General features: G+C 37.6%; 1 pseudogene; it reads right to left on the reverse strand.

The window, feature by feature from the left end:
* Positions 1-12,535: 12,535 nt before the first annotated feature.
* LOC118854630 lies at positions 12,536-13,646 on the reverse strand (annotated as a pseudogene).
* Between the last annotated feature and the right edge of the window lie 3,997 nt (positions 13,647-17,643).

Here is a 17,643-nt window from a genome sequence, read left to right on the forward strand (position 1 = left end):
AAAGATAATAATTTCTATTTTGTGCATGTTGAATTTGAGATGACTATGGCATATCCAATTTGGAAATGTTTATCAAGCTATTGGAGTTTCAGGACTGGAGCTTAGGTGAGAGGTGAGGAATAGATAAGTAGATTTTTCAAGTCAACTACATAGAAAAAATCATTAACAATGTGGGAATTGATGAGCTTTCTAAAAGAGAGGATATATGGATAATAGAGGGACAATATCAGAGCTCTGGATGAAAAGGTACATGAAAATATTATTATCCTGCGGAAAACTTATCATTGTGAGATGCATATCACTAATCTTATATAACAAAGTGCTCATGTTTCACACATGTATCTTGTGGAAAATATAATTATAAATACATACTTGCATAGGTATATAGATACCATAAATTTCACTACAATTCTTAATTTCTGTGCTAGTCCTCATGCCTGTGATGAAATCCAGGATAATAGATCTTGTTGCCCTGTGTTTAGTGTTTAAAAATATAAAGTAATTATAGGAGATAGGGACTCTGAAAATCATGCTGGATGAGCAGGTGATATACAATTGCACTGAAAGTTTACGTTAGAAATTGTAAGTTAATATGAAAGTAATAAAAAATTGTCCTGAGCCAGGGAACCTCAAAAACTTAAAGAAGGGCAGACCCAGCAATCAAGGAAGCCATTTTTGTTTGTTTATTTGGCTTGCTTTCATGATTGCCATAGGAAGGCAGCAGAGAGCTGCCCTCTGCAAGAAAAGTAAATAAGCACCACCATGAGCCATTTCCTTTGCTGAAAGGATTTCAGGAAATCAGAGATTATTAACTACCATATTAATTACTCTGAGAACAAGGAGAAATGGAGTGAAGTTCTATGTCCTGGAAGCTAAGAGGGCATTTCCAAGGAAGGAGATTTGGAATAGAGCTTAATATTCGAGTCATACTAAGAGGGCTAGTCAACATGTCCTCTGAGGTCCTTTCCAGCCCTATGTTTGTGATGCTATGATCTCACAAACTTGACAACCTATTTACCATGAGGAAAACCCAGAACTATAAGATGCCAGCATGGCACACCTGTCGGCTACAGTTAAGACTCTCATATTATCAGCCCCAATTAGAAGTGTCAAACTCCACAGGTGGAAGAAACTTTTTTTAAATAATATTTTATTTTTCCCAGTGCATGTTATAATTTTCATTTCATTAATCAAAAGTTATTTAGAATACTTCTTCATATGCCTATAGATACCTTTTTTATTTCTTTGCCTGAAAACTGCTTGTTCATATGCTTTTACTATCAATCAAGTGGGGAATGGCTTATATTCTTAAAAATTTGAATCAGTTCTTTATGTATTTGAGAAATGAGGCCTTTTTCAGATACACTTGTTGTAAAGATTATTTCTCAGGTTTCTGCTTTCCTTCTAATCTTGGTTGCATTTGTTTTGTTTGTATAAAAGCTATTTTGAAATGAATATAATCAAAATTATCTATTTTACATAATGTCCTCTATCTCTTGTTTGGTAATGAACGTGTAACTCACTTAGCTTCTTCTTTAAGAATTTGGATTCTATACCATTTGGTGCATATATGTTAAGAATTGATATTACTTCATTGTCTAAGATATCTTTTAAGAAGATGTAGTTTTACTCTGTCTGAGACGAGGATTTCTGTCTCTGTTTTTTTTTTAAACTTCAGCTGAAGCATAATAGATTCTGCTCCAGCCCATTTCCTTTAATCTGTGTGTGCCTCTCTGCTTCAAGTGTGTTTCTAAACAATATAGTGTGTGATTCTGGTTTTTGATCCACTTTGCTATCTGCTTCCATTTTATGGGAGAGTTCATTACATTCACTTTCAGTTATGATTACTGTGTATTTCCCTCTATCCTATTTTTCCTGCTCTTTGTCCTCTCTCTCCTTTTACCCTTTCTCTCCTCATCAGTGTTCTGCTTCTTTCTGCCTACCACCTCCTTTAATCTACTCTCCCTTCTGTCAGTCTCCACCACCACTGCCACCCTACTTTACTTGATCTCCTCCCTTCCTACTTCCCTGTCAGGTAAGATAGATTTCTCTATTAAACTGATTGTATATATTCTTCCTTCTTTGAGCCAATACTGGTGAGAGTAAGGTTTAAGTGATCCCCAATGCCTGCCCTCCCATCTTCCCCTGCACTGTAATAGATATTTTGCACCTCTTCATGTGAACTAATTTGCCCCACTCTACCTTTCTCTTCCTTCTGCACCGAGTGTACTCCTCTTTTTCATCCCTTGTTTTTTTGTCATTCCCTCTAATTCACCTTTTACCTGTCCCCTCTATGTATATTCATTTTAGCTGTAATATTAGTGATATAACTTTTAAGAATTGCAAGTATTAACTTCCCATGTAGGGATGTAAACAGGTTAGCTCTGTTGAATCCTCTATGTTTTCTTTTTCCCTTTTTATTTGTTTATGTTTCCCTTGGATCTGTCTTGATATTGGAGATCAAATATGACAGGTTGAAATACTTCTATTTCATTGCATAACCATTTTTCCCCTTGATGTATTATGCTTAATTTTACCAGGTAGGTGATTTTTGCTTGGAATCCTAGCTCCTTTGCCTTCCAGAACAAAATGTTCCATGATGTCCAGTCCTTTAATGTTGCAGCTGCCAAGTCCTATGTAATCCTGATTATGGCTCCTTGATATTTGAATTGTTTCTTTCTGGCCACTTGAATTATTTTTTCCTTGACCTGATAGTTCTGTAATTTGGCTGTAATATTCCCTGGAGTTTTTATTTTGTGATCAATTTCCTGAGCTGATCGGTGGATTCTTTCATTCCCTATTTTCCCCTCCAGTTCCAGGATACTAGGGCAGTTTTCCTTGATAATTACTTGAAAGATGCTATCCAGGTCCTCCTTTTGGTTATGGTTTTTAAGTAGTCCAATGACTCTGACATTGTCTCTCCTGGATCAATTTTTCCAGGTAAGTTGGTTTTCCAGTGAGGTATTTTACATTTTCTTCTATTTTTTCATACTTTTTGAATTTGTTTCATTGATTCTTTTCATACTTTTGAATTTGTTTGATTGATTCTTGATGTCATTAGTTTTCAGTCACCCAGCTCAAATTTTATTGAGTTCTTTCCCCAATTAACTTTTGTACTTTCTTTTCTATTTGGCCAATCCTACTTTTTAAGCAACTGTTTTCTTTTTCCAAGCTGTTGACTTTTTTCATAGTTCTTTTGCATCACTCTCATTCATTTTCCCAATTTTTCTTCTACCTTTCTTATGATCTTTAAGCTGCTTTTTGCATTCTTTCTTGAGTTCTTTCTGGGCTTGAGACAACTTCTTATTTTTCTTTGGGGTTTTGTCCATTTGTGTTTTGATATTGTTGTCCTCTTGAGTTTGTGTCTTTTTCTCCCCGTCACCATAATAACTTCCTATAGTCAGATTCTTATTTTCTTTTTTTGTTGTTGTTCTTGTTGTTACTCATCTGTTTTGGCTATTTCTTTTTCTTTGAAATTTGTTCTCTGCTCCCAGGGTGGAAGGGGCACTGTTTCAGACTTTTTATTCCAGGAGGTGGAGGCTCTGACCATGTACCTGGTGCTGCTCTGATGTTGCCCTAAGGCCTATGGCAGACCCTATTATCTGGTACTGCTCTGAGTGGGTAAGGTAGGGGTGGCTCATGCTTCTGGAGACTGTAGGGGTCTGGCAGCTTACTTGGTGCTTAGCTGGGGTCCGAGCAGTTGTTTCTTACATGTGCTGAGGCCATTGGGTGTTTCTGCATTTCCCCGGCGATACACTGAAGCGTATCAATCTGGCCACTGGTAGCTACCTATTTGCCCAGGGCTATGTTGAAGCATGTGGAAGTTCTTGAAGGTGGAGTCTGTCCATTCCCCTGGCTATGCTGAGAAACATGAGGGGCTCTGTTGTTCGCATTTACCTGCTCCATCACACTGGAGTTCAGGATATACCACTGGTTTTCTAAGGTGCAGCTTGCTACTGGCTTGCTGGGTTGCTTCCTGTCCTGGATTTTACTCTTCTTTTACCTGAGTGAGACAGATCTTTTATCCCTATCTTCCAAGTTTTTTGTACACAAATATTATTTCACCCTGTCTTTTTTCTGGTTCTGCTATTCCAGGATTTGTTTTGGGATACTATCTTATGGTTGTTTGGAAGTGAATATGGGAGAGTTACAGCAATTTGTTGCTTACTCTGCCATCTTGGCTCCCAGTAAGAGAAACTTTTGAGGCATCATTTATAGGGGAAAATCTCACTTAGCCCCTGTCACTTACCAAGATCTGAAATTTTCATGCATTCCTGCCTTACTATACTCTGAGTTTCTATTGGTTTTCTGGGATCATCAAGTGTTAAGAATTTATCAGGTGGCCAGGATGTGTTCACTAAGATTTCCTAACTAAATATTTTTTCCACTATGTAATCAGATCTACTTAATGTATCTATTTGCAAAGCTATTTATCTAGAACACATCACTCTTAAGAAATAAACTTTTCATGCATCTTAAAAATATTATTTCTTTCTCCTCCCCCTGCCCCATTACCCTACCTAATATGCTGTTTGGATTACCTCATTTAAATGGGATTCCTTGCTATGTGGTTATGTATTTTGTGGTGTAAAGATTTTGGAAGAAAACTTTTAAAAAATCCTGGAATATAAAACTCCTGGTATGGACTCTCCCTCTATCAATATAGAATGCCATCTGTCTACAATTTATAATCTTAAAGTTGTTTCAGAACTCTGAGAAGTTAAGTGACTTGCCAAGAGTCAAGGATTTGTTAGAGGCTGTACTTGAACCCAGATCTTCCTGATTTTGAGGTATCTTCCATGCCACAGTGCCTCTCTTGGAGGTTACAACAAAGCTATAGTCATATCATCTATTTTTACTCAATTCTCCCAAGTCTACAACTTAAGACTGAATAAAATGATAGAAAATAAGGGAATCACATTATTTTTGCTTAGGCTATTTTCCTGAAGTCCAAAAGAAGATTATGTAGCAGCCACAGCACATTTTCTATGTTCTTCTTTCAGAATGGATTCATAGGCAGAGAAATCAAAAGAAGCTCTACATCAGATTTCATTGCCTAATTCACTTTGACACACCCTTGCTAGATGAGCATACCTAATCTAACTAGCTATCTCCATGCAGCTGTTGTCGGCAAATAATAAAGGAATGACTGCACACCTCATTAGTCATCAGAAAATGTGCATGTTTCTCCAATAGCAACAAGTGGACAGCTCCAGAATATGACATTGTACAACAGAATGTATTTCCATGATTCATTCAGCATCAGGCTTCAGTAGGTTTTATGGAGATTTCTGTCTGGGCGCTCATTATTCTCTGTGGATTGCTTAAATCAGAAAAGCAGGCAAGGGAAGGGAGGGTAGAAAAAAATAAACATCATCATTCTACATGCGTTTCATCTGTGCACACTGAAAAAAATTAATCTTCTGCTCCTTTCCAATCAGTACTTTCAAGAACACCATTTATTTTCCTTGCAGATAGTTATCTGCATTCATGTAGTCAGTTTCCACTAAATGTTACAGGCAGTTTGTGCCCTTTGACACTGTCATGCTAAGGATTTCCCTGGTAATATGTCACCTGGACTTAGGCAAGTACTTGGTGATCTGGAGTCTGGAGACCATTCATTCTCTCTCTCTCTCTCTCTCTCTCTCTCGCTCTCTCTCTCTCTCTCTCTCTCTTATCTGATACTTGGCAAGATTACTGTTAACTTAGGATCTAAGCCTTCAAAAACCATAAATTCTCTATTTTAATGGCTTTGTACAATTATGAATACAGGGTCTTGTGTATATGGAAGCTTAATAAATATTTTCTTTGTCACTTAGAATACTTGCTTACCTCCCGTCCATAATGCATGAGGCCCTTCCTGATCCTCTCAGCTGGCAACATCTTCTTGTCCAAAACTTGCTTTTATATATGATATATATCTCATATAAGTATGTTGTCTTCCCTGAGGGAATATATGATCTTTGAAGGTAGAGACTTTTTTTGGCATGCCCAATTCTTAGAATAATACCTGAAACATAGCACCTCTTAATAAATGCTTGTGACTGATTAATTGAACCACAGCTGCTGATGACTGTGAATGCTGATTAGCTTCAAGTAAAATAAATTGGCCCAATTAAGGTTCCATTCCAGCACAGGCATTAAGTACTAGAGCTAAGACATGGGTATAGATAATTCGATTCAATTTAGTTCAATTCTATGTAAGAGTCATTTATGAAGCTCCTACTGAGAGCCAGGCAGTGTGCTAGGTCCTGAAGAAACAAATACAATAACTAAATGACCCCCGCTCTTAAGGACCTTACATTTCAATTCATGGACAATGAAACTTATTTTCCATCTTAATTTTGAACTTCCTTTAGAATACAGTTTCCTCATTCTGGACCACCCGTCCATCATGCTAGCCTTCCTTTTCCCATTGGTGAATTCCTCTTGGGGCATCCATATGGGGCAAGATCTAGTCTGGACAGTCTTAATTCCTGTCCTAATTGTACTTTTGACTCTCTAGTTGCATGTTATGACTTCATCACCATGCCCCCTGTGTGATTACCTCCCTCTACCTTCCCTTTTCTGTGTTGTCTTTCTCTATTTAAATGTAAGCTCTTTGAGGGCCAGGACTATTTTCCTTTTTCTTTGTATTAGTATCCCTAACACTTAGCACAGTGCCTGGAGCATAGTAACTTCTTAAATAAATCTTTGTTGGAGAAGCTATGCAGTGCAGTATGTAGAATGCTGGACTTAGAGTCATGAAGATATGAATTCAGAACTAGCCCTAGACATTTACTAGCTGTGTGAACCTGAGCAAATCTTCTAACCCCCTTTTATATCATTTTCCTCTCTTTAATAAAATGGGGATAATAATAACAACTACCTCCCAAGGAGGTTATGAGGATCAAATGAGATAATATATGTAATGTACATTGAAAATCCTAAAGCACAATATAAATACTAGCTGTTAATAGTATTATCATTGCCTTGCATACTCATAGCTCGTGCTACCAGTTTTCTGCTGTTTTCACAACTCAAAGGTTGGATGAGCTCTATAGCCCTCAGTGGGTGGGATTAATTAATTGATACAGTGTTTCAGGAAGACTTTGAGAACCAGATGTAGTTGAGCCCATTCTGTGTCTTTCCAAGCCACAATATACGGGACTCCACCTTACTCTCAGTGATCTATTTTCTTTTGACTGACACCTTCCTCAGTTTACCTTCCCTCTTGATTCCTCTCCCTTATCTTACTGTTCTCCCACTGCTACTTCTTCCCTCCCTTCTGACTACCCCATCCCTTTTTTTTTGCCTTTTCCTTCCTACTGCCTGTAGGATAAGTTAGATTTCTATACTTATCAGGGTATGTTATTCCCTTCTTGAACCAAGTCCAATGAGAGCAAAGCTCAAATACTGCTCTTCTCCCTCCCTTCTTTCCCTCTACTACAATATGTTTTTGTGCCTCTTCATGTGGTATAAATCACCCTTTTCTACTACCTCCTCACCTCTTCTCCTAGAACCATCCCTTTATATCTCTTAATTATATATTTTTTATCATTATATCGGTTATTTTATACTGATACCCATAGTCTATGAACATGCCTTTCAATTGTCATAATGAGTATACTATTCTCAAGATTGATATATTACATATATATATATATATATATATATATATATGAAACATACATAAAACAAAATAATCCTATATACGAATGTAACTAATTAGCCTTATTGATTAACTAGGTTTTTTCTCCCATTTACCTTTTTATATCTCTCTTGAGTTTTGTATTTCAAAATCAAATTTTCCATTTAGCTCTGGCCTTTTTATCAGGAAGGTCTGGAATTCCTTTATTTCATTGAATATCCATCTCCTTGCCTGGAAAATTATGCTCAATTTTGCTGGGTAGTTGATCCAAGCTCCTTCGCCTTTTGGAATATCATATTCCAATTTCTCCTGTCATTAAGGTAGAAGCTGAGAAATCCTGCATTATCCTAACTGTAGTTCCATGATATTTGAATTGTTTCTTTCTAGCTGCTTGCAGTATTTTCTCCTTGACCTGGTAGTTCTGGAATTTGGCTATAATATTTCCTGGGGTTTTCAATTTGGGATCTTTTTCAGGGGGTGATTGATGGATTCTTTCGATGATAATTTTACCCTCTGGTTCTATGACCTCTGGGCAATTTTCCTTAAGGATTTCATGGAAGATACTGTCCAGGCTCTTTTTTTCATCATAGCTTTCAGGTAGACCAATAATTCTTAGATTGTCTCTTCTGGATCTATTTTCCAGTTCAGTTGTTTTTCCATTCAGATAATTCACATTTCTTCTATTTTTTCATTCTTTAGATTTCATTTGACTGATTCTTCATGTCTCATAGAGTCATTAGCTTCTACTTGCCAATTTTATTTTTAATGTTTTGTTTTCTTCCTTTATCTTCTCTGACTGTTTTTCCATTTGGTTAATTTTACTTTTCAGTGAGACATTTTCTCCATTTATATTCTGATTCTCTTTAACCAATTCACCGATTTTACTTTTTAAAGATTTGTTTTCCTCTGTGAATTTTTTTCTATTTTTCACATTTTTTCTTTTACCTCCCTAATTTGGTTTTTAAAGTCCTCCTTGAGTTCTTCCAGGAATGCTTTTTGGTCTGGAGACTAGTTCACTTTCCCTTTTGAGGTTTCAGATGCAGGTGTAGAGTCCATACTGCCCTCTTCTGAATTGGTATTTTGATCTTCCCTGTCTCCATAATATGAATCAATCATCTCTGGCTTCTTAGTGTGTTTTCTCATGGTGTTTTTTTTTCTCCTACCTTCTAAAGTGGATCTCTGTTTCTCAGGCTCAAGAGGCTCTGTCTCAAGTTTCTTGTGTTGGAATGTGTGGGACTGCTCCCTGGCTTTATGTTCTATGGCCTCTGATTTTGTAAGGTGTGAGAGATGGGTGGTCTGGCTGCTGGGGGGGGGGGTGTCTCCTTTTCCCCAGGACTGTTCTATAGAATGGGTAGTCTCAGCTCTTGTCTGTGCTGCTGTCTGCCACTTTCCCTGGCTGTGCAAAGATGTGTTTGGGTTCCTGGTGTTGACGTTAGTTAGCTCTACCCCCTGGGGCTCAGTTACTCTCCTTGTTCTGCTGAGATGAGGGCTGCTGGGACACCTCTCTTCCTGCACTAGTCTCCATCTGCCAGCACTGGAAGGGCCCTCTCCCCTACTTCTCTCACTACTGAAGCCCCCCTTCTGGCTCCTCTGTTTATCCTGAGGTATTATTAGCTGGGTTTATTCAAGAGAGGGATAAGAGACATTTCGCCTACACATCATGCCTCCCAGAAGATCAAGAAGGTGAGTTACAAACCTTTAGACTGTGGATTGGAGCCTTCTGGGTTAGTCGCTCCCAAGGTCACAGGCTCTATGCTCCAACAGACTCCCATCCTGGGCTTAGAGGCCTGGGGCTTGATTGTGGCCATATCCGGTACTTCCGCCCTAGGCCTGTTCCTGCTCAGGTGTTTAGCTCACACAGCAATCTCCCAGACTGGCGCACTGGCTGGATTACTCTGCTGTTCCCAGTTGGTCTCGTCTGGTGCCATGCCACATGCCTGGTGCTCCTACCTCTCTCAGTCTACTAGTGGCTTCTATCTCTCTCAAATCTACTCAGATTCACTTTTTTAGACTTATCTGACAGAATTTGTGAGAGAGCTCTGGTAGTTCCTTCCTTTCACAGTGCCATCTTGGCTCTGCCCCTGATCTATTTTCTTTAGTAAAACTTTCTTTAGCTAAAGCTCACTATGGACACCTGGTTGCCAAGACATTGGGATAAGTTACCCAGGGATATTGAAGATCTCTGAAATGCATTATTGAATGGTTCTTTTTACTACCTTCCTATCATACTTCCTATCTGTTTCCTATCTTCTTTTCTTTCCTGGCTCCACAATCTCCAAGAAGTATTTACTTTTCTATTCTTTTGGCTATCAGAGATGGCTTAATTCCTAGGTTTAAAGTTCCTCTGGGAAGGGGGTCCTCTCTGGCAAACTGCAAATGGGATATGTTTGGTCTAAGACAAATGTGTAAGTAAGTGAGATGCAAGAAGTAGAAGACGGAGTAATGAAGGACTAGTGAGCTGTTCTTTTTTTATTAAGATTTTTTTTTATTTTCAGTTTACAACACTCAGTTCCACAGGTTTTTGAGTTCCAAATTTTCTTCCCCTCCCTCCACTCTTGCCTCCCCCACAAGATGGAATAGCGTGTGATATATATTCTACATATACCTTCACATTAAACTTATTTGCACAAGTTGTCAAGTTGCAAAGTCAAGTTGTAAAGAAGAATTATGACCAGTGGAATGAATCATGAGATAGAAGAAACAAAACCAAAAAAAAAAAGAGAAACAAAAAGAGAGCAAGCAGCTTGCCTCAATTTGCATTCAGACTCCATAGTTCTTTCTCTGAATGTAAATAGCTCTTTCCACCATGAGTCCTTTGGGGTTGTCTTTCAACTTTGTGTTGCTGAGAAGAGCCAAGTCTATCAAAGTTAGTCATCACAGAAGCAATAAAACTGTGGTTCTGTACAATGTTCTCCTGGTTCTGCTTTGCTCACTCGGAATCAGATCATGTAGGTCTTTCCAGGTTATTTTAAAGTCCATGTCTTCCCCATTTCTTATAGCACAACAGTATTCCATTACATTCATATACCACAACTTGTTTAGCCATTCCCCAATTGATGGGCATCCCCTTGATTTCCAATTCTTTGCTACCACAAAAAGAGCTGCTATAAATATTTTGTACATATGGGTCCCTTTCCAACTTGTGTGATCTCTTTAATTTACAGACCTAGAAGTGGTATTGCTGGGTCAAAGGGTATGCACATTTTTGTCCCTTTGGGCATAGTTCCAAATTGCTCTCCAGAATGGCTGGATCAGTTCACAACTCCACCAAGAATGTAATAGTGTTCTAATTTCCCCACAATGTCTCTAACATTTATCATTTTTCTGTTTTGTCATGTTAGCCAATCTGACAGCAGGGATGTGGTACCTCAGAGTTGTTTTGATTTGCATTTCTCTAATCAATAGTGATTTAGAGCATTTTTTCATATGACTATAGATATCTTTAATTTCTTCCTCGGAAAACTGCCTGTTCATATCTTTTGACCATTTTTAATTGGGGAATTACTTGTATTCCTATAAATTTGGCTCAGTTTCCTGTATGTTTTAGAGATGAGAGCTTTATCAGAGACACTGGTTGTAAAGATTTTCTCCCAATTTTCTACATCCCTCCTAATTTTGTTGCATTGGCTTTTGTTTATACAAAAACATTTCAATTTAACATAATCAAAATTATCCATTTTGCATTTTGTAATGTTTTCTATCTCTTGTAGGGTCACAAATTCTTCCCTTTCCCATAAATCTGATAGGTAAACTATTCCTTTCTTTCCCAAATTGCATATAGTATAAGCCTTTATTCCTAAATCATAAACATGTTTTGACTTTATTTTGGTATACAACATAAGATATTGGTCAATGCCCATTTTCTGCCATACCATTTTCTAATTTTCCCAGCAATTTTTGTGAAACAGTGAATTCTTAGCCCAGAAGCTGGATTCTTTGGGTTTATCAGAGTAGATTGCTATAGTCATTGACTACTGTGACTTGTGTACCTAACCTTTTCCACTGATCCACCACTCTTAGCCAGTACCAGGTAGTTTTGATAACTGCTGCTTTACAGTACAGTTTAATATGTGGTATGGCTAGGCTACCTTCCTTAACATTTCTTTTCATTAATTCCCTTGATATTCTAGACCTCTTGTTCTTTCAGATGAATTTTGTTATTATTTTATCCAGCTCTGTAACATAATTTTTAGTAGTTTGATTGGTGTGGCACTGAATAAGAAAATTAATTTAGGTAAAATTGTCATTTTTATTATATTTGCTCAGCCTAACCACAAACAACTGATTTTTTTATCCATTTATTTAAATCTGACTTTATTTGTGTGAAAAGTGTTTCATGATTATGTTCATATAGGCCCTGGATTTGTCTTGGTAGGTAGACTCCCAAATACTTTATGGTGTCTAAAGTAACTTTAAATGGAATTTCTCTTTCTATCTCTTGTTGTGGACTTTGTTAGTAATGAATAGGAATGTCGAGAATTTATGTGGGTTTATTTTATATCCTGCAGCTTTGCTAAAGTTTTATATTATTTCAAGTAGTTTTTTTACTTGATTCTCCAGGATTCTCTAAGTAAATCATCATATCATCTGCAAAAAGTGATAATTTAGTTTCTTCTTTGCCTATTCTAATACCTTCAATTTCTTTTTCTTCTCTTATCACTACAGCTAACCATTCTAGTACCAAATTGAATAATAGGGGTGATAATGGACATCTTTTTTCACCCCTGATCTTATTGGGAATGCATCTAGTGTATCTCCATTACATATAATGCTTGCTGATGGTTTTAGGTAGATGCTATTTACAATTTTAAAGAAGGCTCTATTTATTCCTATGCTTTCTAGTACTTTTTTTATTGTTTTTGGAGGCAACAGCCTAACACAAATATTTTTCATTGTATTAGGTCACTATAGTTGGTGTGGGTCCTTAGGCCCTTGCTGCACAGCTTGCTCATTGGTGCCACTTTAAGAGTCTTAAGGCTTTGTGGCATCTGGAAGTTCTGGAGGGCTGGAGAAAGACTCAATGTGCAATATTTCAAATACATCATCAACTCAAAAGGCCAGTGTGTTGGTAACCGAAAATGGGCTCCTTAGCACTTAGTCAACAAGTGCCCTTGACTAGTTTGGCTTTTTCCCCTGAACTGAATGCTGTTTGTATGTTGGTTTGGAGTAAGCTTGTCAGCCCCTTCACCTTGCTTCCCTTGCTTAAGCTGATAGAAAGAACCTGCGCTTTCCCCACGTACCTTACACCCCCGCAGAAGCCGGATGGTTAAAAACAGCTTCCGTTGGAGCCAGAGGCTGCTACAGCTACAGCCACAGCTGAAGCTGAAGCAGGAGCTGCCGGTAGCAGAGCTGACCTATGGGAGGAAACTGAACAAGGACTTGAGGCCAGTGGGTAATCTTTTTACCATAGAGGGAAAGCATGTGTATGATTTTGCTTTACACCATCATGCTTCTCTGTGGCCTCCTGGTTACTCTTGTGAGGTGGACTTATTGGGCCTGGAACCTTTTGATCAATATATCAAAATGGGGATGCTGGTTCATGGGTTGGTTACTGTGGAGCCTAAATATATGCTTTGATTCTTCTGCCTCTTATCTTGAGAATTTCTTATATCCGGCGGATCCGAACCTTTCAGACATGTATATGATCCTCTTCGAAATTATAAACTCTGCCCTCCTACTACAGCCAGCCCAACAGTGGCCGTGCTTGAGGCCTGGCTGTTTGACTTGTGTAGCCACACTCACCCAGGTTCTTACTGTCATCCAGCAGCTGCTCATCCTTGTAGAGCCACTGCTCATCCATGGGCCTCTTGAGGATGCCTTCCACAATGAGCTTCAGCTCAAACACTGTGCTCGACTCCTTTGTATCTGTGAAGATCATTGTCTTGTGGCACTGGATCATCAGGAACAGATCCTGGGGGCCAGGATCAGGGATGAGTCTTCTCAGACCAGATTGCTCCAGATGCCTCTGAGCCCCTCTCCCTACAGCTCTGGTCAGAGCAGGGCCTTCTCCATACATTCCTAGGCCCCCATTAGTATGCCCTGAGCTCAGCCCGAGGCCCACCTCTTCCACTGCCCCCTTGCCCCAGCCTGATCTAGGCCCCCTAGTCTACATGCCTTGAGTGTGACCCCTCTCCTCAGAGCCACTATCTAGGGTTTTTAAAAGGAATGGGTGTTGTATTTTGCCAAAATCTTTTTTCTGCATCTACTGAGATAATCATATGGTTTCTGATAGTTTTGCAATTATGCTGATAGTTTTCCTAATATTGGACAAGGCTTGCATTCCTGGAATAAATTCTACCTGGTCATAGTGTATTATTCTCAAGATAAGTTGCAGACATTCTTTGTGCTAACATTTTATTTAAAATTTGTGAATCGATATTCATTAGGGAAATTGGTCTATAATTTTCTGTCTCTGTTTTGACTCTTCCTGGTTTGGGCATTAGTACCATATTTGTGTCATAAAAAGAAATTGATAGGACTCCTTCACATATTTTCCCAAATACTCAATAAAGTATTTGAATTAATTGTTATTTAAATGTTTGTTAGAATTCATATGTAAAACCATCTGGCTCTGGAGATTTTTTCCTAGGGAGTTCAATGAGGGCTTCCTCAATTTCTTTTTTGAGATGGGGTTATTTAGGTATTTTACTTCCTCTTCTGTTAACCTGGCAATTTATATTTTTCTAAATATTCATCCATTTCCTTAAGTTTGTCAAATTTGGGGGCAAAAAATTGCACAAAATAATTTTTAATTATTGTTTTAATTTCATCTTCATTGGAGGTGAATTCACCCTTTTCATTTTTGATTCTGGTAATTTGGTTTTCTTTCTTTTTTTAAATCAAATTGACCAAAGGTTTATCAATTGTACTTTTTTTTTCCATAAAATTAGCTTTCAGTTTTATTTATTAATTTAAAAGTTTTCTTGATTTCAATTTTACTAATCTCTCAGTATTTCCAATTTGGTATTTAATTGGGGATTTTAAATCTGTTGTTTTTCTACTTTTTTCAGTTGCATGCCCAATTCATCGATCTCCTTTTTCTCTATTTTGTTCATGTAAGCATTTAGAGATATAAAACTTCCCTAAGACCTGCTTTTGCTGCATCCCATAAGTTTTGGTATGTTGTCTCATTTTTGTCATGCAATTGAATGAAGTTATTAATTGTTTCTATGATTTTTTCTATGACCTACTAATTATTTAGGATTGGATTATTTAGTTTCCAATTAATTTTTAGTTTATTTTTCCTTCATCCTTTATTACAAATAATTTTTATTGCTTTTTGATCTGAAGAGGATACATTGACTATTTCTGCCTTTCTGCACTGGACTGTGAGGTTTGTATGCACTAGTACATGGTCTACTTTTGTGTATGTGCCAAATACCACCTAAAATAAAGTATATCCCTTTTTATCCCCATTCAGTTTTCTCCAAAGGTCTATCATATCTGCCTTTTCTAAAATTCTATTGACCTCCTTAACTTCTTTCCTGTTCATTTTGAGGTTAGATTTATCAAGTTCAGAGAGGGGGACGTTGAGGTCCCCCACTAGAATAATTTTATTGTCTATGTCTTCCTGTAACTCCCTTAACTTCTCCTCTAAGAATCTGCATGCTCTACCATCTGGTGCATATATATATATATATTAAATAATGTTATTGCTTCATTGTCTATGGTGCCTTTTAGCAGGTTATAGTGTCCTTCCTTATCTCTTTTAATTAGATCTATCTTTGCTTTTGCTTTCTCTGAGATTAGGCTTGCTACCTCTGCTTTTTTTTTTTTACTTCAACTGAAGCATAATATATTCTACTCCAGCCTTTTACTTTTACATTGTGTGTGTCCCTCCCTGTTTCAAATGTGTTTCTTGTAAACTATGTGGTTTTTAATCCATTCTGCTGTCCACTTCCATTTTTATGGGAGAGTTTCTCCCACTCACATTCACAGTTATGATTACTATCTGTGTCTTTTTCTCCATCCTATTTCCCCCCAGTTTATGCTTTTATTTCTCCCTTCTCCCTTCCACTCCTCAAAGATATTTGCTTATGACCACCTCCTACCTCAATTTAACCTCCCTCTTGATTTCCCTATCTTATCTTACCTTTTTCCCCTTGCTACTTCTTCTCTCCTTTCTGATGACCCACCCCCTTTATTTCCCTTTTCCCTTCCTACTCCCTGTAGGACAAGTTTGATTTCTATACTTATCAGAGTATGTTATTCCTTTCTTGAATTAAATCCAATGAGAGTAAAGCTCAAAGACTGCCCCTATCCCTCCCTTCTTTCCCTGTACTTTAATATGTTTTTTTGCCTCTTCTTGTGATGTAATTTACCCTTTTCTACCACCTCTTTGCCTATTCTGCCAGAACCATCCATTTACATCTCTTAATTATGTTTTTATCATTATATCAGTTATTTTATACTGACACACACAGTTTATGTATATCCCTTTCAATTGTCATAATAACTGTACTATTCTCAAGATTTATATATATACATATACATATATATATATATATATATATATATATATATATATATATATATAACAACATAATCCTATATAAGAATGTAAACCATTTGCCGTTACTCTTTTCCCTCTGTTTACCTTTTTATGTCTCTCTTGAGTTGTGTATTTGGAGGTCAAAATTTCCATTGAACTCTGGCCTTTTCATCAGGAAGGTCTGGAATTCCCTTATTTCAGTGAATGCCCATCTCCTTGCCTGATATATTATACTCAATTTTGCTGGTTAGTTGATCCTTGGTTGTAGTCCAAGCTCCTTTGCCTTTCAGAATATCTTATTCCAATTTCTCTTGTTATTTAATGTAAAAGCTGAAAGATCCTGCATGATCCTGACTGTAGTTCCATGATATTTTAATTTTTACTTCTGGCTGCTTGCAGTATTTTCTCCTTCACCTGATAATTCTGGAATTTGGCTATAATATTTTTTGGAGTTTTCAATTTGGATGTCTTTCAGGGGGTGTTTGGTGGATTCTTTTTTTTTCCTTTGATCTGCTTTAGTAAGAAAAGTAGCTTTATGGGGTTAGCAATCTCAGTTTAATCAAACACACAAATATCATTCCCTTAGTTCAGGAGGAAAAGACAGCAACGTGAACTTCAGAGCAAATACAAACAAATTACAAACATACATTATAAACAGACCAAATGCAAACCAACATCTGGGTTAGCAAAGCCAGGGGGCAGTTACAATGGTTTGCCCAGAATCATGAGCCACTCTTCCACTGAGTGAGAGCCCCAAGGGAGAATGCCAACCTCTGTGTTTATATATCTTGTTCAGGGTCAAAGGGAGTCACAATGTGTGACTCAAACCCATGTGACCTAAAAGCCTCTGGTGTCACAAACCTGTCACTCAAACCCATGCAAACCAGGCTTTCCCTTGAGGCAAAGATGTCATCAAAGACTCTTAATTTAATCAAAGAAACAGATGGCCAGACTCATCAAGGGCACTTGATTAAATAAGTGCTGCAAGAGAGAAAACAGTAAAAAATTCCCACCTTAATTAATATTACAGTAGTCTCTCCCTCCACACAGAGTATAGGTCCTTGATGATGCACCCATTATATTGTGGTACAGGTAAGTGGCACAGTACATAGAGCTCTGGATTTTGAGCCAAGAAAATCTAAATTCCAATCCTGCTTTAGAAACTTACTGACAGGATGAGCCTGGACAAGCCAGTAAAAATTTCTTAGCTTCACTGTAAAATTGGGATAGTAATAGCATTTGCCTCTCTCCTTGATGTGACCATCAAATAAGAAATCTGTAAAGCTCTTTGCAAACTTTAAAGCCCTAGATAGGATCTAGCTGTTAGACTGACTTTGCATTGATATATTGAAAAAAACTCTTCAACACTAAGTAACCATCTTAGAACTCATCAGGGCTACTCTTCAGGAAATAGATAGACCACCCCATCCCAAGGGCTCTATTTGAAGCCTTGGGATGACCTACCAAAGCAGGTGCTTTTGTTAAAATAATATTTAATTTATTTAATATATTTAGTTTTCAG

Source organism: Trichosurus vulpecula, chromosome 6, assembly GCF_011100635.1.
Source record: "Trichosurus vulpecula isolate mTriVul1 chromosome 6, mTriVul1.pri, whole genome shotgun sequence".
In the NCBI taxonomy this organism is placed as follows: Eukaryota; Metazoa; Chordata; class Mammalia; order Diprotodontia; family Phalangeridae; genus Trichosurus; species Trichosurus vulpecula.